Source organism: Podarcis tiliguerta (assembly GCF_965153285.1).
Source record: "Podarcis tiliguerta genome assembly, chromosome: 3".
In the NCBI taxonomy this organism is placed as follows: Eukaryota; Metazoa; Chordata; class Lepidosauria; order Squamata; family Lacertidae; genus Podarcis; species Podarcis tiliguerta.
The window spans coordinates 95258278-95278481 of NC_139536.1; positions in this window are offsets into that span (position 1 = coordinate 95258278).

Here is a 20204-nt window from a genome sequence, read left to right on the forward strand (position 1 = left end):
GCTGACAAATTGTAGCCCCAGGCAGGGTCTGTACCGAGCCTCAGTGGGACCTGAGCCACCGCTGGCTGCCACCAGTGCCCCCCAAGGCACTACATCTGTGGTGCCCTCTAGAGCCCTCTGCACACCCACCCACCCACAATGTGTTTACCTCGCCTGGTGGCAGTGCTTTTGTGTGGCTCTCAGCTCCAACTGGTGCCAGATAGCCGCCATCTTGCATTTGAGGCAAAGTGAGATGGCAGCTGCCCAGAGCATATCAGAGCACAAACAGCTCTCTCCCAAAAGTGTCACAGTGCTGCCAGGCAGTTATAGTGTTGGGGCAACTGTGCAGGGAGATAGGGTAGGTGGCAGCCCTGGTAGGCCTTGCCTAAGCACGTGGGCCCAACAATTGCCCCAGCTGGTTCCTGGCACCAGACCTAGTGCCTGGTGTTGGATGCTTATTCTGAGTCTAATAAATGGTTTGGGTAGTAGTCTTCATGCTTGTCGTCTCTCACGCAGCTAGGGATATATTGAGTTTTGGTAGATGGAGGGGGTATTGATACCATAGTGTTTTACCCACCGCCCTTTTCTCTCTTTTCTTGCCTTTATTGTTTGTTTTTTCATTTCTTGAACTTTTGCTAATATTTCTTTTCCTTCTTGCATTCATTTCTTTATAGCGCATATTCCTCTCTACCACCAACTAGAGACAGACTCCTGCCTCATGCAGCTGATTTTTGTGTGTCCTGAAATTGTTGGTTATTTGTTTCATGTTTACTGCCAGGGAGGGTGGGCACACGCACAGGAGCTTGTGGGGTTTTCTGCCACAGATGCCAAAATATCTTGACTTGCTTTGTGTACTCTGGAGAGGGAACCAATTGAACTTTGCCTCAGGCAGCAAAATGTATTGGTTCACCCCTAGGAACCGGCTGCTGCTTCTCAGAAAGCCCTCTGTGGCAAAAGGGCTCTCTAAAGGATAATGAGGCTGATTTCAAACAGAGTACCGGCGAGAAAACTATGTTAGGGAGATTGTTTTCACAGATAAATCTCCCTTTGGGGACTGAGGTACTCGGCAAGGTATATTATAAGTCAGTTGAAAATTTAATAAGTAGCAAACATTTCCCTGGCTTGAAGGCCAAATGGGGGAACTTTTTTTATTATTGTCTATAGAAAGTAGGTTACATTAGATAATAAGATGAATGGCAAAGTGGGAGCTTGCACATGGAAAAGTGATTAATTTAAAAATCGGGGGAGGGGTGATATTCACAGATGTAGCAAAGATGAATGTAGTTCCCTCTCTTTTATTTCTGTCGCAACCTGTCCCTGCTACTGAATCATTTAATGGGGATGTAAGGCAAATTATTTAGGAGTTTGCCCCCTTTCCAATGGCAGCTATAGTAGATGCCCAATTGCCACTTTTGCCACTGACATCCCATACCCTCTAACATTTCTCTGATGAAAGTAGGGACGTCCCAGTCCATGATGATAATTTTACTGTTTATACTCCACACATCTAACTGGGTTGCCCGAGCCACTCTGGGAAGCTTCCAATATATATATTTAAACACACTAAAACATTAAAATATATATAGTCATACCTCGGGTTAAAGTTGCTTCAGGTTGAGCGTTTTCGGGTTGCGCTCGCGCATGCGCATACACTCAAAATGACGTCACGCACATGCGCAGAAGCGGCTAATTGCGACCTGCGCAGACGCGGGTTGCATTCTCTTCAGGATGCGAACGGAGCTCCGGAACAGATCCCGTTCGCATCCAGAGGTACCACTGTATATATAAAAGTTCTCTATACATGCTTGCCTTCAGATGGCTCACGGGTCGGATAACTCCATACCTTCCAATATTTCTCCAATGAAAACAGGAGCATCATCAGGAAAAGCAGGATATCCTGGGGTCAAATCAGAAACTAGGATGGCTTCTCTGAATCAGGGATGTCCCTGGAAAATAGGGACACTTTGAGGGGTCTGACATACACAGATGTTCAACCTTAAGTCTATTTGTCCTGGTGTAAAAACTGGGAGGTGTCATAGGTTCAACACAAAGCACTGAGGCACCCGACTAAACGCTCTTTGGCTGCCACCACCAGCGCATTCTCTCCCTTGTGATTTTTTTCTCATCAACGGTGACAGCTGCACCAGCAGTTTCTCATCTGGGGTGCTCCCTTCCTCTCTACCTTGCCCTGAGCCAGGTATATTGGGCAGGATGCCTGCACAGTTACTGCTTTGCCTCTGTGGCAAACGCTCTTTTAGATTTAACTGAAAGCGGCGAAATTCCAACTCTAACTAAAGCAGAATTTGTAGCCACCATGCCAAATGGAGAACGGGAGGTGACGGCTAGGAGGAGGCCACAGGAGCCACCAAGGGAGGCAGGGTAGGTAGCAGTCAAGCAGTCAGAGGCGTGAGTGTCTGAGGTGGCGGCCAGGGAGTATTAAAGATGGTATTTAGCTAAGTTTTGGCTAGAGCAAACCCACTGAAATTAATGGCCCTATCTCAGTTATGTTCATTAATTTCAGAGGATCTACTTAAAGTCAAACAGGGTTGAATGCCACCCTAATCCTCTACCCCACACCTTCCACCCAAGGCGATTGCTTGCCTCAGGATAGCACCGGCCCTGATACTAGCCAAAAGCTAGCAGACTTGACATGAGACAAAGATGGAAGCCAGACAAGTCTTTGTCACGGGAATATTGTCTAAAGTAGCCATTTGCTCTTTCTGAATAGGCCATGCTCGATACCAAATGGGGTCTCCGTTTGTTTGTTTGTTTGTTTGTTTGTTTGTTTGTTTTCAGTTGAGATAGATAGAAAAAGCACCTGTTTTCATAATCAAATGCAGCCTTACTTCCAGTGACGAAATTGGATTGTGCATTTTGCAAAACTCCCATGATTTGGCAAAACTCTTAATTCTGAGAATGTCTACTCAGATGTAAGCCCCCACAGAGTTCAGTGGGTATGGGATTGCAGCCTTACAGTGCAATTGTCTACTGAGGGGTAAATCCTGTTGTGTTTGATGTGTCTTACTCCTGGATAAGTGTGCACAGGATTGCAGCCATAATGTATTCTACACTTCGGCTGCAACCCTATGTGCCCTTAACTGAGAGCAGACCCCACTGGACATAGTGGGACTTATCCTAGAATTGTTGAATTGTAGCTGATCATCTTGTCCAACCCCCTGCAATGCAGAAATATGCAGCTGTCCCATACGGGGATCAAACCTGCAACCTTGGTGTTATCAGCACCATGCCCTAGCCAACTGAGCTACCTATGTCTGAGTATACATGGGCTTGAGCTGTTGTTAACAAATGTGGGTGGAGCTTTCCTGACTTATCATAATTTCACAGGTGCTCTGTACCTGTGTATTCCTTTCCCTGCCACCGCCTCTTAGCTCATAACTACTTGTGCAATCTCCATTCGTATTTCTGCATTGATTTACCTCTGAGGTTTAATCTTTGTCCTCATTTCACTTTCAAAGGGCTCGGCATGTACACATTATTCCATCCATTTCATCCATTGATTTTCTTCTTCTTCCAGGGATCCCTTTGAAACAGTGCAAATAATACTACTCTAGAATGGTTCTTTCCTGTAAAAACAAAACAAAAACAAAAACAAAAAAGCCACTATTGCTGTACAGTCTTCTTCTGTACCGAAATAAACTCATAGGTTCACCTAGTGTGTAAACGTGCCAAAATATTCAAGTGTGGCCTGAGGACTAAATTAAATGCCTCCTATAGAATTTCAAGGAATGTTAGAAACAGGAAACTAGCTCTTTAGTTTATCGTTAAGGAATTATATATATATATATATGATTATATATAAAAGATATAAATATATATATAGACACATAAGAAATCATATCAACAATGAGGATGAACTGAGTGCCAAATATTTGCCATCTGTATAAATCTACACTTCACTAGAGTTAAAAACTATTTTATGTAATTCTCTTTCTCATGCTTTTATGGTTCTTTTGAGAAGTTCTGTTAAGTAGCATGCAGGATACCTAAACTGAATGTACAGTATGATGTTTCATTGCTCCAATAATTTCTTGCTTCTCAGTAATACCTTATTTACCAAAAATGTTGGGTTGTTTGTTTGTTTGGGACATCTTTGCCAAATTGTTTTATTCTTGAGTTACTCCTTTTCATGATCCTCTATTTGCCTTCAGCTAATTGTAAGGAGAAAAACAAAATGTGCGTCACTCTTTTCCCACCCCCCACCCCACCCCCACCCCAACCCTGGCTCTTTTCTGAAGCTGCCTCTATCAATTGGTTCCTGTATTGTTTATGATCATCTCCTGTAAATAATTCTGCAATTAAATTTTTTGAGAAAACTGGCTCTGCTCTTTATTAACACAGCGTCTGTCCATGGAGAACAATGCAATAACCAGAAATTAGAAGCTACTCTGATATAAAGTCTCACGTACGTATCTAGGGTGAACTCCAATTTTGCATAGGCAGATTTCTGCTCCCATAGCAAGACTTTCCCATATTCTCCCTATCTCCTCCCCTCAATTGCCACCCCCCACACACAAACAGCCTGCAACCAATCGAAGCTCCTACAGCCAATCAGAAGCCGCAGCTTGGTTTTCAAATGGTTTCGGGAGTCGAATGGGCTCCTGGAACGGATTAAGTTGAAGAACCAAGGTGCCACTGTATATAAAAACATAATAATACATTAAACATTTTTTTAAAAACCCATCCCTATACAGAATTGCCTTCAGACAGCTTGGGGGAGGGGTCAGATAACTGCATACCCTCCAACATTTCTCCAGTGAAAATAGGGACCTCCTAAGGGAAAGCGAGACATTCCGGGATCAAATCAGAAACTGGGATGGCTTCTCTAAATCAGGAACATACCTGGAAAAGTGGGACACTTGGGGGGGTCTGCATTTCACTGAGCTGAATTCAGTTCCAGTGTAAGCAGCCAGCAGTCTGAATGCCCCACCACAGGGACTAGAGCTGGGAAACCACGATAGGTTGCCAGGAATGGATAAGACCAGGAAAGTTCTTACCAATGTTGTGTATTCAATATTCACAGAGAGAGGCTTAGAAATGCAACCTCTTGGAGTAATGGTGTTGCTCTGAGTAAATCTCCACACACCCCTTCTCTCCTCCTTCCTCGTTTGTCAACAGCACCACCCACCTTACGGTGGCTGCTGAGGGCCATCTGTCTCTGAGCCCTTTGCTCTCCTACTTTCAACGCTCACCGAGTTCTGGGAGGGGGGGGAGGTCTGGGATGCTTTTTAGTGATAACGTGTCAGCCAGCTGCTCCAGTTCTGCCTCCTCCTCCTCTCCCATTATTTCCCAACTTTGCCCCTCATCTACCCCTGAGCTGTGACCTCCCACAAACAACTGTTGTACATCTGTACTGTCTCCCTCTTCTCTGGAAGGTTCAGGCTGGTCTCCACCATTCCTCCTCTGTCCAGTCCTTGACACTACCCCAGTAAATGTTTTTAACTTCTGTGCCACGTAAGCAGTAAATATCCATGCCAAGGAGTGGCAAGCCTACCCCAGGGCAGGGGGGCTGGAGTCTGACAGTGGTCTGTTGGGGGGTGGGGTACCAGCCAAGAAGGAAAAATCAGAGTCAGGAAGCTTCAGAGCTGGAGGGTGGAGCTCAAGATGGGTCAGAAGATGAGGCGGAAGAGGCAGGTCAGGCAAGTGAAGGGCAACCTAGTCAGATGGGTGCAGTATAAATGTTATTGCTGCGTGTCGAGGCCCCCCAGGGCACCCCCAAATAAAGACACGGTTCACACAACATTTTTGTTTTGGTTTTGGGCATAATTTTGACCACAACTTTATTGAAGTACAGTGGTACCTCGGGTTACATACACTTCAGGTTACAGACTCCGCTAACCCAGAAATAGTACCCCGGGTTAAGAACTTTGCTTCAGGATGAGAACAGAAATTGCGCGGTGGCGGCGTGGCAGCAACAGGAGGCCCCATTAGCTAAAGCGATGCTTCAGGTTAAGAACAGTTTCAGGTTAAGAACGGACCTCCAGAACAAATTAAGTACGTAACCAGAGGTACCACTGTACAGTATGTGAGTGGTTGCTTAGGCATTGGTTAGCAACTATCTGTTTCCACATAGAGGGAGGAACAGAACTGAGAACTGCAAGCCTGCGGAAGTCAGTAGAGGTAAACATTTTTGGGGAGAGAATAGAACTGGGCGCCAGGCTCTCGCCTCTCCCCAAATGCTCTCAGGGGCTCTTGTGTGGCCCTAGCCCCTTGCTAGGGGTTCGGACAAGAGCATGGTGAGCCCCTGGATTCCTTTACTGGAATACCCTTGCAGCAGCAGCGTTGGAGGGCAGGCACAGCCAACCACATCCCCTCCACCAACCAAAATTAACCAATGCCTAACCGCAACCTTACAAGTTGTGGCGATTTGCTACGCAGTAGGCAAAAACCAAATGGCACCAGCCAATCAGCCAAATGGTAAAAATTCCTACCAGGCCCCTGCTCCAAAAGCAGACGACCCCATGACAGGCATAGCAAGGTCAGCACAAACAAACCCTAAATATAGGGAGGGTGGGCGGGTAAACCGATGTGCGCAGCAGAAAGAGGAAGCTCAACGCTGCGCACAGGGAACAAATAGCACCCCCATCAATCAAACAATTTTGCAACATTAAATTCTCCCCAGCAACAATTGGAGGTGCCCCATCAAATTCGTGGCCATCCATACTAACCCGCCCAGCAACAGGGGATGTCATGGTTGCCCCCACCACAACCCGTGCTCTCCATGAAGAAGAACCCGCTTTGTTGTTAGACGCTTCACCGCCCTCTCCTGCACCATTGTCCCAAAGAACCAGGGCTTTTTTCCACGGGGGAACTCACAGGAACTCAGTTCCGGCACCTCTCAGCTGGGTGCCTTTGCCATTCTAAGAGAATGAGGGAGGTGTTCATGGTGTATTCCGGCACCTCCTTTTTTCTAGAGCACTGCCCAGAACTAGGAAGGAATAGAAAAGGGACGCACAGAGAACGTTTCCACATAGGAGCAGTCTCTGGCACACAGCCCGTCGGGAAAGGTACGTAGACTGTTGTTTTATGTACTGTTGCTGCAAATGCTCCATAGAGCAGGGGAATAGCTGCCTAGTCTCTAGATTGCTGTGCATAGTATCCAAAGCTGTATAAGTGCTAATTTTGACAATAAATGCTTAACTATCTGCCGTGTGCCTTATTTGGCTGGGAAACAGCCTAGACGGTCCGTGCTTTATTTTCTTCTATGAATGAATTTGGAAGTCCTCTAACACTTCCACCAAACAGAAGGGTTTTAAAAAAGAAAAAATCCTAGAAAAAATTGTAACGTCGCTAGTTCCCTGCCCCAGGAAATGGAAGAAGCAGTAAAAATACAACGAAAAGTCAATGTGAATATTTAATGTGGGCTGCCCGGATGAAGATCTCCCAGTTTGGGAACCGCTCTTTATGCAAAATTGTTCACACCTTGGCTAAAAACCAGTTTGGAATGGCTAAGGGCTTTGATCAGTGTCAAGCTGGTTTGGAGAAACAGTGCCTCAAGCTATAGTCTCTTACAAGAAAGCACAGGATAGATATGCATTTTGAATAAACATGGATTAAGAACATAACACTGGAAGCGCATTAAATGGGAGCATGAACACAGCCTTTTTTTAACAACTGGAATGCCAATTGTATGAAATATCTGTTTAAGTAGTAAAATCAGAAGGGTGTGCTTCCTGTATTTAAAAATTATTTTTGCTATTTATTTATGATCATTTTGGCCCATTTTTTTTAAAAAAAACAACTAAGCTTATATCCTGCTTGCACAATGGAATAAGTCAGCAGGCAAAGACTTTTTTATTTAAATGGGTCATTGGTTACTAAATAGCTATTGCAGCACAGATTTTGACTGGTGGGTGTTGTATTCTCTTCTTGTTGTGCTTTTAAATAGTTACAAGTTGTTTTGATTCTGTGCTGTTTTTAACATGCTAACTTATTAGTTCCTTTTAAATATTTATAACTGATTTGTGTGTTTTTAGCTGCCTCGGTTTTTAGTTCATGTTCTGACCCCCTGCCCTCGGGCCCTGCGCTTGGAGAAAGGCAGATATAATAAAATAAATTACAAAGGAATATGAACCAGAAATATGAACTAACCAAATAACCCCCTCTTTTATTTTTAACAAGGCAACTTGCGCAACCCAGGAAGGGAGTGAAACTGCTGAAATCTCAGTGCTGCAATTGTTTTGTGAAACAAGCGATAGCTTATGAGAGTATCTGTGATTTCAAAACACTTAAGCAATAAAAGGAGCACTCTCCTTTATCGTAACCAGAAGGAGGTGCTGTAAGTTAATAGAGTTTACCCAAGGGTATTCCTTTCCTAAAATCCTTCTAAATGGATTTTTTTTTTAAAGAGTAATAGCCTGAAACAACGATATTGCTACGGTAGCAACATAGAGAATGCATATCAAGAAGTCCTCTGTTTCCCCATCCACTACAACGGAGAGAAAGACGTGTGTGCCGAAACCAGCTCATTGCACTGAAATGAATGGGTAGGCTTTTAAAAGGCCAATGAAGTAAGGTAATTGGAGACCTTGCAATGCTGCCTTCAAATTCAGACAGGTTACTCAATTAGCTGCTGTGAATACCAGTCACCAGCAGAGGGAGCCTCTGAAAGACTAACACATGCTATAACTTCATAATAGTTTCACCTGCCTCTGCCCAAACACATAAATTGGATCCACCTAAGTCAGATGATGTTGACAGACAATGCAAACCCTCCTGACCCTCCCACCCGAAATAACTGAAGTAATATCTGCATGTTGTTGGAGCATTTTCCATTGGGGATGTTCCTAGTCCCATCAGACGCCAATTGTGACATCAGAACTTTCATTTTGACATAGATTCTTAACTTTCTGGCCATGGAAAATAAGTCATAAGGTTACCAGACGTCCCCGTTTCCCAGGGACAGTCCCTGGGTTTACAAATCAGTCCCCTGACAAAATCCATCTATTTAGTAGGAAGTTGTAAAGTGTCCCCAGAGTCATTGGAAAAAAATCTGGTAACCTTAAAATAAGAGGAGATGCCAACCCCTTTTTCAAATAAATCAGAGGCAGGTGTTAAAAACTCCACACTTACTAGGTTTAGTGTTCCTTTTGAGATGTTTCTGCTCGATAAATAACAAACTGTAGAGCTCTCTCTCTCTACATCATCTCGGTATCACCTGAATGCCCATTTCCTTTACCATTCCTGCAACAGAGCTAGTATCTCACTCTTTATGAATTGAGACATGCATCAGTTGGAGTGCTGGGCCAGTTCATAAAGGTAAAGGGACCCCGGACCATTAGGTCCAGTCACTGACGACTCTGGGGTTGCGGCGCTCATCTTGCTTTATTGGCCGAGGAAGCTGGCATACAGCTTCCGGGTCATGTGGCCAGCATGACTAAGCCGCTTCTGGCGAACCAGAGCAGCACATGGAAATGCCGAAAATGTGGTACCTATTTATCTACTTGCGCTTTGACGTGCTTTCGAACTGCTAGGTTGGCAGGAGCAGGGACCGAGCAACGGAAGCTCACCTCATCACGGGGATTCAAACCGCCGACCTTCTGAATGGCAAGCCCTAGGCTCTGTGGTTTAACCCACAGCGCCACCCGCGTCCCTTGCGGGGCCAGTTCATAATCTGCTTTAAATCCCCTCCCAATATACCTGCATTTTTCTTTTACATGCTGGGGGGGGGGGTATGTAGCAGGGGAAACAAAGAAGGCAGCTCTCACCTGGTGTGTAAGAAATGCAAAACATAGCAGCAGCTACACACGTCTCTTACATTTTGCAGGAGAAAGAGACGTGCATAGCCGCTGTTATGTTATTGTTTGTTACCTCAGAAAAGAGGGGGGAGGCCTCTGATTTTTGCTCAACAAGGAATTTAATGTTTTACTATGCCCTCCCTGCTAGACCACAACTGAGGCTGAATGGACTTTATTTAAAGTTATTCCTGGACTGGACTAGGAATGCTGTTGGTGCAGTGAAAAAAGAATGAACTGCTGCCGAGCAGGTTTGGCGGAGAGGCCGAATTAGAGAAAATGTCTTGTTTTTAACTGTGTGCCGAGGAAGAACTCTAAAGTGGAATTTTAATGGCGGAGACTGGATATGCACTCTGTGAGTTATTTATGGCTGCAGCTTGTACGGTAGTCGGTGATCAGCGGAAGGAAAAGAATGTGCCATCCAGATTAGCACTGCAAAGAACTGAACAATGGAAGGTAGTAATTAACTCTGCCGGCACACCAGGTCTGGAACAACAATGTATATGAAGGACTATACATGTGAAATGGATGACTTATTTATAAGATGTAACAGAGATGCTGTTTGTAAGGAGGAAAAAGCGGCCAGCTGGAAGAACGGTTTAACGGCAAGTGAAAGATGCCAACTGGACTCTCAATAAGAAATGATGGGCAATGTGAGGAAATGAAGATGATCATATGTTCAGAACAGGAGCAGGAAACTTCAGTGGCGTAACATCTGAAGGCAGCCCTGTTTAGGGAAGCTTTTAATGTTTGATGTATCACAGTATTTTAATATTCTTTTGGAAGCCGCCCAGAGTGGCTGGGGAAACCCAGCCAGATGGGCGGGGTATAAATAATAAATTATTATTATTATTATTATTATTATTATAACGTGGGGGGTGCAGGGGGGGCCGGCCGCACCGGGTGCAACATCTGGGGGGTGGGCGCGCTCGCACTCGCAGCTCTCTGCCCCTACCTGGCTCACTCACTCTCTCTCACTGCAGTGCTGGCTGTGCGAATCCGATCCGAGCCGCCGGGTCGCCGCCCACTGTGGAGGGGAGGGTGCCAGGCGTGCGGAGAGAGAGCGAGGGACTATCTGGGGGAGGGACAGTGCAGCGGGGGGGGGCACAAATTACTTGCCTTGCCCCGGGTTAGGGGGCGCAAATTACTTGCCTTGCCCCGGGTGCTGACAACCCACGCTACGCCACTGGGAAACTTGATTTTAAGAAATTGTATTAATTTAATTTGGTTTGATTTGATTTGTAATAATTTGGAAAATTAATAAATATAATGGGGGGGGGAGAAAGGCAAAACATGATGCAGAGTTAAACATTTTAAGTGCCCTGGCCTTAGACAATTAGCAAGCACACTGCCACCTCAGTGGTGGTAAAATGGTAAAAAGGAGTGCAGGAGGACTAAATCAGCTCTTCCTGATTTTCCACTGCTGATTTTCTAACAAATCTATGCGCGTTCAGCCCTGGAAGCTGGGTCAGGTGTTACCAAGAAGCTTGACTGAGCTGGCATTCTACACATGTGCAAGAACAATGGGCTGTATTCAAAGTAGCACTGTTATGAGGTGTGCATCAGAACCCACATGTATACCCATGGGTTCAATGCACAACTCTGTGTCAGGGTGCTGTCAGCGGCTGGTTGCCCAGGAAAGTATAAAGACAAGGAAAAGTTTCTTACAGTCCTTTTTTATTTCAATATTTAGAGAGAGGCTACAGAACCCAGCCTCTTAGGATAATGGTGTTGTCCCGAGTGAATCTCCACCCCCATTCTCTCCCACTTCCTCATTCGTCAACAGCAACACCCCCTCTACGGGTGCCACTAAGTGTCTTCTCAGCTCTTTGCTCTCCTACTTTTAAGGCTCGCCGGGTTCTGGGAGATGGAGGGTCAGGAATGCCTTCTAATGACAACATGTCAGCCAGCTGCTCTGGCTCTCCCACAATTTCCCAACTTTCCCCCTCATCTGCCTTTGAGCTGTGACCTCCCTCAAACCACAGTTGTAAATCTATACCAGGGGTAGGCAACCTAAGGCCCGGGGGCCGGATGCGGCCCAATCACCTTCTTAATCTGGCCCGTGGACGGTCCAGGAATCTGTGAGTTTTTACATGAGTAGAATGTGTTCTTTTATTTAAAATGCATCTCTGGGTTATTTGTGGGGCATAGGAATTCGTTCATTTATTTATTTTTTCAAAATATAGTCCGGCCCACCACATGGTCTGATGGACGGTGGACCAATCTTCCTCTGCCCAGCCCCTGACACTCTGTGAGGAATGGGATCTTTTGCTGGAGTCAGTACATGTGCCTGCTAGGAATATATGTTGCACACACCAGGAAACAAAGGAAGGTTGGCTTATTACATGAACTAAAAGAGACAGAGGATGTGAGTGCTGCTCCAGGAAGCCAATCACACGGCACAAACACGTGTGTGTAAAAAGAGTCCCTAATGACCCATGAGTGTGACAATTTGCTACAGGACCCAGACTAAAGCAAGACAAGAGAAGAAAGCCTAATTATTATTTCATTTCATTTTTTATTGGATTTCTATACTGCCCTTCGTCATAAACTCCCAGGATAAAATCACAGAATAAAATACAGGATAAAAACAAGAAAATCAGGCACTCCAAGTGTGCCTATTTTCCAGGGACATCCCTGATTTATAGAAGCCATTCCCTGATGGTACAGAAAATCAGGGATCTCAGATCTCTGCCTTCATGAGAGTGAAGCTCTTCCCTCAAAATCCTATGCTGGCCAGACAACAGGAATCTCTTACCCAGTGCTTTTTTTCTGTTTAAAAAAATTTAAAAAAAATGTTTAGGGGTACTCTCATTTTCCTACTCTTATTGAAATACTGCCCCTCAATGAGGCCAAACTTAGATTCACACAATGTTTAGGTGTATGCGTGGTGTCTGTTCCTAAGTGATATGATTCTTGGAGAGTGCAAAACCCACACAGAAGACATTTGTTTCCAACCCCCTTGTGAATATTATCAGAGATCGAAAAGAAAGGATTATATGATAACAACAAGAAGATGAAGAAAGTAATAAAGAGACTATCTGGACAGAACTGGATAGAACTGTTTAATTAAAGCAGCAACATAAGTGATGCTTGAACCCCCTTTCGGAGCTTGAAGTATGGGTACCCCCAACAAAATTTAAAAATTTGGCTGTATAATTTGGAACCAATGTGATTTGGAAATAATGTGATTTGATTGGCCTGTTAATAAAAATTATTATTAAAAAAAGAGAGGGGAAGGGTCTTCCTGGATGACTCTTAATCTTTCTTCCTTTTTACTACTGTTTATTTCCTGCAAGTTTCTGTCTGTTCACGATTCTGTTTGCTTCATTAGCTTTCAAGTTGAGAGCGCATGGCCTGACCAAGGAATGACTAACTTGTTATCTGCATGTTTTCAAACCTTGACCTCACCTTCAGAGGAGGAGTGCCTTGTCTATGTGGAACTCATTCTTTTTTTATAGGTGGTGATAATCATACTTTGATAGTAACGCAAGATTACTGTGCTGATCTTCACGTTAAGTATTAGGAAAACAGGATAGTTACTCATACCATCATGGTCACATCCCTATGTGATTGCTACTAATCTTTGCACCTGGTACCAGGGACTAGTACCATCAAGGACCAGTACCAGGGCCAAAGATTAGCTCATATTTAAAAATCAAATTATGTCAGCTACACTGATGCCATGATCTACAGAAGGATTTCCCAAACTTGGGTCTCCAGCTGTTTTTGGATTACAATGGCGGTTCCCTCATTGCGAGAAGTGAGGTTACAGGGAACCAGACAGAGGGCCTTCTTGGTAGTGGCGCCCAACCTGTGGAACGCCCTCCCATCAGATGTCAAGGAAATAATCAGCTATCTTATTTTTAAAAGACATCTGAAGGCAGCCCTTTTTAGGGAAGTTTTAAATATTTAATGCTGTATTGTTTTTAACACTCAATTGGGAGCTGCCCAGAGTGGCTGGGGAAACTCAGCCAGATGGGTGGGGTATAAATAAATTATTATTATTATTATTATTATTATTATTTCATTACAACTCTCATCATCTCTAGCTAGCAGGACCAGTGGTCAGGGATGATGGGAACTGTAGTCCAAAAACTCTTGCGCTACACAGAAATCAAATGAACTGATTGTCATGCTAACAATTCTTTCGCACCTCTCAATTAAATCCATATGTATTAGACGGGAGGTTGTATTTCACCTTAACTGGAAAGCAAGAGAGGGAAAGATTAACAATGCATGTTTACATGGACGGGATTCCTGCAGGGCTGAATGGGGCTTATTCCAAGGTAAGTGTGCAACAGCAAGTTGCAGTCCTATCAGTGGCGTAGCGTGGGGGGTGCAGGGGGGGCCGGCCGCACCGAGCGCAACATCTGGGGGGGCGCGCTCGCACTCGCAGCTCTCTGCCCCCTGCTAAAATCCACGGGTTAGGGGGCGCAAATTACTTGCCTTGCCCTGGGTGCTGACAACCCACGCTACGCCACTGAGTCCTATACACAGCATCTGCACTTAGTCCCATTAAACTCAACTTAGAACTGTGTTACAAACCCATCCAAAGCACATTTTTGAAAATCAAAACAAACAATTAGGCCTTAATTGAACTATTAGGTGTTGATCATTCAACAGCTACCATACCTGACTAAAGTACTGATGGCTACCTCTGCATTACGGAGGCAAGAAGTTAGACTTTGTAATTTAAAGTACCTGAAATGTTTGCTAAAAAGTATATCCTGAGAGTTGCTGCTGAGACAAATGGGAAAGCTGATAATCAAGTTGCGGATATGCGCAAAAAACGGTTCTTATCAAAGTAGGAACTTACGGCTTGGCACGGAGCTTGTGATTTGTAAGAAAATGAAATAATCCCTGGGGAAGACATTGCCTGGCAAAACTAGATCCTAAACGTGTTTATCAAGTTCACAATTTATGACTTCAGCAGAACATATTAGGATGCTTACTTTCCAGGTGACACAAAGAAGCGTGGTCGCTTTGCTTATGGGCATGGAACCTCTCCTTTGGAAAGGCCCTGCAACTTTCCTAGCAATTAAAAGGGTAAAGAGTAAATGACCTCTAGACGGTTGAGTCCAGTCAAAGGCGACTATGGGGTGCAGCACTCATCTCGCTTTCAGGCCGAGGGATCCTGTGTTTGTCCACAGACAGCTTTCCGGGTCATGTGGGCAGCATGACTAAGCCACTTCTGGTGCAACGGGACACCGTGATGGAAACCAGAGCGCACGGAAACGCCGTTTACCTTCCCGCTGGAGCGGTACCTATTTATCTACTTGCACTGGCGTGCTTTCGAACTGCTAGGTTGGAAGGAGCTGGGACAGAGCAACGGGAGCTCACCCCGTCGCAGGGATTCGAACTGCCGACCTTCTGATCGGCAAACCCAAGAGGCTCAGTGGTTTAGACCACAGTGCCACCCACGTCCTAGCAATTTCTTAGCAATACTTGGGGATAATAATAGCAACCCACCTTACAGAACTGTTTTTAACTGTTCTTATGGATAATTTTATTGTTTCAGTCTTCTTGCAAATCCCTTTGAGGTTTTTCGCCTTATAATCAAGCGGTATATAAAAGTTACAAAATATAAAAAATAAGGATTACTACTGCCCAGTGTGTGTTGAGACCTTTGAACAGTTGAAAGTGCTATGGTTATCTCCCCAGATTCAGGTCAGTCATAAATGTACTTCTGTGAAATAGATCGGGTTGTAGGCTCACGGAAAGGAAATGTTGGAGAGTTGTTATGATGTCATTCCACAGAGCGTGTAATTCATGTGTACGGACCTTGTACTAGTTAGCATTTATAATGAGCTCTGATGGGTGATTATATTACACAACAACAAAATGCGACCTAATTCTCAGAAGGGCAGATTCATCACGCAGGAAATTAAGGCTGATCCACTCTTCACAGTTGCTCTGGAAAACAACAGGAGAGATGGTGCTTCCTGTAAGCAGCATATGACACACACCTTTAAATGTTCATGTGCATATTATATGCTAATATATTTCTAGGCATGCTGGCTCATTCAGCCTACTCACAGCTGGCTGTACATGTGTCTAACATATAGACATTACATGCTTGCTGCAAGAAAGACCGGCGCTACCTTGGAGTTTCCCAAACCAGTTACAATGGGTCTATTTCGGTATAAGATTCCCAGTCTTCCAACTATCAGGGACATGCCATGGACTGTCTTTTCAGTCTCCCCTCCTCCTCGCTTACTAAAAGTTGTTTGATTGATCTGTATTCTACTTTTTCATCCATGGTGCTCAAGGTGGCTAATAGCAAAAACATATGCAATAAAATATAATGTAAAAAGAAAAAAGAAAAGCAGGTAAAACACATCAGTACAACTGACAATAATACGTCAAAACCATTTGTTCCATATTTACAAAGGGCATAACAAGCGATCTTATGGGTCTGAAAGAAAGGTATTTGCCTCCCTACTTCCTAATTAGTGCAAAACAGTATTGCTCTTACATCAAATCAGGGTTTGCAATTAACAAACCATAGTTAGTTTGGCTCTAAAAGAACACTGGATTTGCACTGAAAAGAAACCCACATTGATTTTGGTGGACCCCCTCGGCCATGTTGGTTTGTTGCTGTTGTTGTCATAACCCCCCCTCCCCCGTTTTCATAAGATCTGAATTGCTCTTTTAATAGGAGGAGAATGGTTCTGCTCTCATATGTTTTCTGAGGCAAAAGAGGCACACTATGACTATTTCCTCTTGATGTGCAATTGGGAGTTTCTCTCATAAACCACCTCCAAAGTTGCCACATCAGAGAAATCCTTCATCTGGAAGGCAGGAATCAAATAAGAGCTCTGAGGAGTTTATGGTTTCACAATTCACATTCATTTCACAGGGATATTCACAGGCAGAATTCTCACCCGATTGTGTTTTATGATACCAATCTCTCCCTCAGTGCTTGAGATAGAATCCTAGGCTGATGCAATTCACCTCGCCTTATAATGTTGCTACAACAGGTTGAGAAGGTAATATTGACAGATTAGCTGAAAGCTTGAGTACTGTATGTGGTTGCAAGGTAGCTACTCCATTGGTTTGTGAGATGGAGTGTAATGACAACACATGAGTAACCCTAGGGCCTTGCATAAATTTGGATTATCAGGATTTTTCACTAAGGTGTAATTATGACTTAGCAACTGCATTGTTTCTCAATAAAAGGAGTGCCTGTTTCAAAGCTGAAAAGCATTTTTGAATTCGTATAAATAGAGGCACTGATATAATTCGGTGTTTTCAGTGTTTTGTTTACATTAAAAAAAACAACCAACATGAGGTACCAGTACTCACATATTCATAAAACTGTCATGGGTGCCAGCACAAAATGTCTGTCGTGGGCAGCAAAGAAGAGATGCTGTCATCCATCAGCTTCTCAAGGGCCACAGGTTCCCCATTCCTGCCGTGGAAGCTTTTGGTCCTGGTGAGGAATACAACTGATAGCATTGTAGAGCTGGAAGGAACCACAAGGGTCATCTAGTCCAACCCCCTGCAATGCAGGGATCTTTTTTGCCCAGTGTGGGGCTAAAATCCAGGACCCTGAGATTAAGAGTCTCCTGCTCTACCAGCTTTGCTGAGCTGCTGGTACAGTTTGTGGCGTCCTCTTCATGCTGTAACAGGTTCGGCTAATGTCTTCATCAGTTTTGCAACAAACTCATACTCTCTCTGATATTTCTACAGGTGTGTTGGTGGGTAGCGCACACAGAACCTACCCAGCCCAGTGACGTGTGCATGACAAAACCAGTTAGTTGAATATTTGCTTTGACAATGCTAATTTGGCTGTACGAGTAAAGGCTTGGTGACTTAATAGGAAATCTCCAGCTCTTTCACAACGGTACACCTTAAGAATAGTATGTGAATAGAATAGAAGAGAACAGAATAGGTCTTTTGTGATGGATATCAGAGTGACCTTGCAACTGTATGCATGTTTCCTTGGAGGAATGCCTACTGAATTCAATGAGACTTACTTCCAGTTGTTTGGGAAACGTGTTCAGGTCAGTGGTTTATCCGATGAAAATAGGGGTGCCCTATTCCATAATAAGGGACGTGGGTGGCGCTGTGGGTTAAACCACAGAGCCTAGGACTTGCCAATTAGAAAGTCGGTGGTTTTAATCCCCGCGACGGGGTGAGCTCCTGTTGCTCGGTCCCTGCTCCTGCCAACCTAGCAGTTCGAAAGCACGAAGTGCAAGTAGATAAATAGGTACCGCTCTCGCGGGAAGGTAAATGTGCGCTGCTCTGGCTCGCCAGAAGCGGCTTAGTCATGCTGGCCACATGACCCGGAAGCTGTATGCTGGCTCCCTCAGCCAATAAAGCGAGATGAGCACCGCAACCCCAGAGTCAGCCATGACTGGACCTAATGGTCAGGGGACCCTCTACCTTTACCTCAGGTTACAGACGCTTCAGGTTACAGACTCTGCTAACCCAGAAATAGTACCTCGGGTTAAGAAGTTTGCTTCAGGATGAGAACAGAAATCATGTGGCGGCGGTTTTTTTCTATAATGTAATGATTTTGTTTTTGTGTGTGGAAACTAATAAAAATATTATATTTAAAAAAAACACACACAGCACCCCAATAAGGTCTTGCTTCTCCACAGCCAAAGCCTTGCGTTCTAGCAGAAATCAAGCATGTCTCTTCCTCACGGGCTTCAGCCTGCTGCCTCCTTCTAGATTCTAGCTCTCTCACACACAACACAACTTTGGCTTTTGTCCTTCTAACTACCAGCCAGTTGAGGGAGACACAGAGCCACTTCCTTTGTTACTTTAATGACCCATATTTGGGCCATGACCAAGACGTTGGCCTGGCTATTCCAACAACTGAATCCTTGCCAGATCCAGGAATTAGGAAGGACTCAGGCATACAGGCTAACCCCACCCACCCTTCAGAAAATTATTATACTATCTGCATAGATCTTGGTGCACAGGAAGTACGGTGATATGTCTTCGCCTAGAAGGAAATAACAATTACTTTCTGCAGTGAATGCCTTTCGGAAGAGAGTCACGGGCAGTAATTCAGTGCCACTCCTGATCTTCATTACGCTATGACTTACCTGCTTACACTACAGGATGTCCGAATTTTATACTGATTGTAAGCACAGTTGTCCTGAGTGACAAGCCAAGCTGGAGGTCAGAGAGATGAGAAAGCACTGAGGAGGAAAATATGCCATGTTGATTTTTTAATGAACAAATTAACGCAAGGGGCACGTAAAAGAGGGCAGTACTTTGTTGCCTCTTCTTGGGCCCTTTGCAAAAATACAAAAACAAAAATAGAGGAAGCAGGGGACAAATGAGAAAAGATTGTCTTTCAAGATGCTACGGCAAATTGCCAGCCAACCTCTGCTTGAAAACCTCCAGGAAAAGAGAGACCACATGCTCTAAAGGGGATGGGCCAAATCCTCCTAGCTCCAAATTGTAATTGTCATTTATTCTCACTTTCAAATCAAGGGTGAAGCATATGTAATCTGATTTACTTTCCTTGGGGAAGGGGCAGTAGATGGCACTTGGTGTTTAACCCAGGATTCTAGAGCAGCACAAGATAACCGTGATGCTTGTAACACTTCTTCAGAATGTCTTAAACTAGTGTTGAGCTGGAAGCAATTTGAGTTCACAAGGTTGCTCAATAACGTTACAACTAATCTAAAGTTGCATCTAAGCATCTTTTTCCTCAATAAAATATATCACTTGCATCATGTTCTTTCATTAGAATACTGTTTGCGTTAAATTAAGCTAAAGAAGGGGATAGTTCTAGGAAAGTACTCATTACCCTCTTTCTACTCCAGAGAAAAAGTTATGCAAGTTTTCTGCACTGAAATCATGTAAAAAAAAAAAAAAAAAAACCCTGTCCTTTTACAAAGCCTTTACCTAATTGTATATATAGTAATTATAATAGTAAGCAATTCTGTTTGGTCTACTGTTTGATAATAGTAGTGGCTACTGTTTTCCATACCTTTGACCGCTTATCAGTTTTGTATGCTGCTTGTACAATAATAAAAGCATCCTTAATTTAAAAAACAAAACAAAAAGCATTGAAAAGCATTGAAAGTACTCAATTATCTGAGGTTCTGTCTCCCAGTAGCAGCCTGCCTCCCACAATGTTCTAGTTAGAAAAACTGGATTTCCTTTTAAAAAAAAGCTCAGCAACTTTGGCTGTCCCAACAGAAATCCTGGCCATACCCATGCCCAACTGCTCTTACTGTCAGAAAGCGCTTTCTGATGTTTAGTGGGAATCTCATTTCTTTTAACTTGAAGCCATTGGTTCATATCCCATCTCTGGAGCAAGAAAAACCACACTTGCACTATCTTCCAGGCGACAGCCCTTTAGCTATCTGAAGACGCCTATCGTATCTCCTCTCAGTCTCCTCTTTTCTAGGCTAAACATACAGTGGTACCTCTGGTTTACATACTTAATTCGTTCTGGAGGTCCGTTCTTAACCTGAAACTGTTCTTAACCTGAGGTAACAC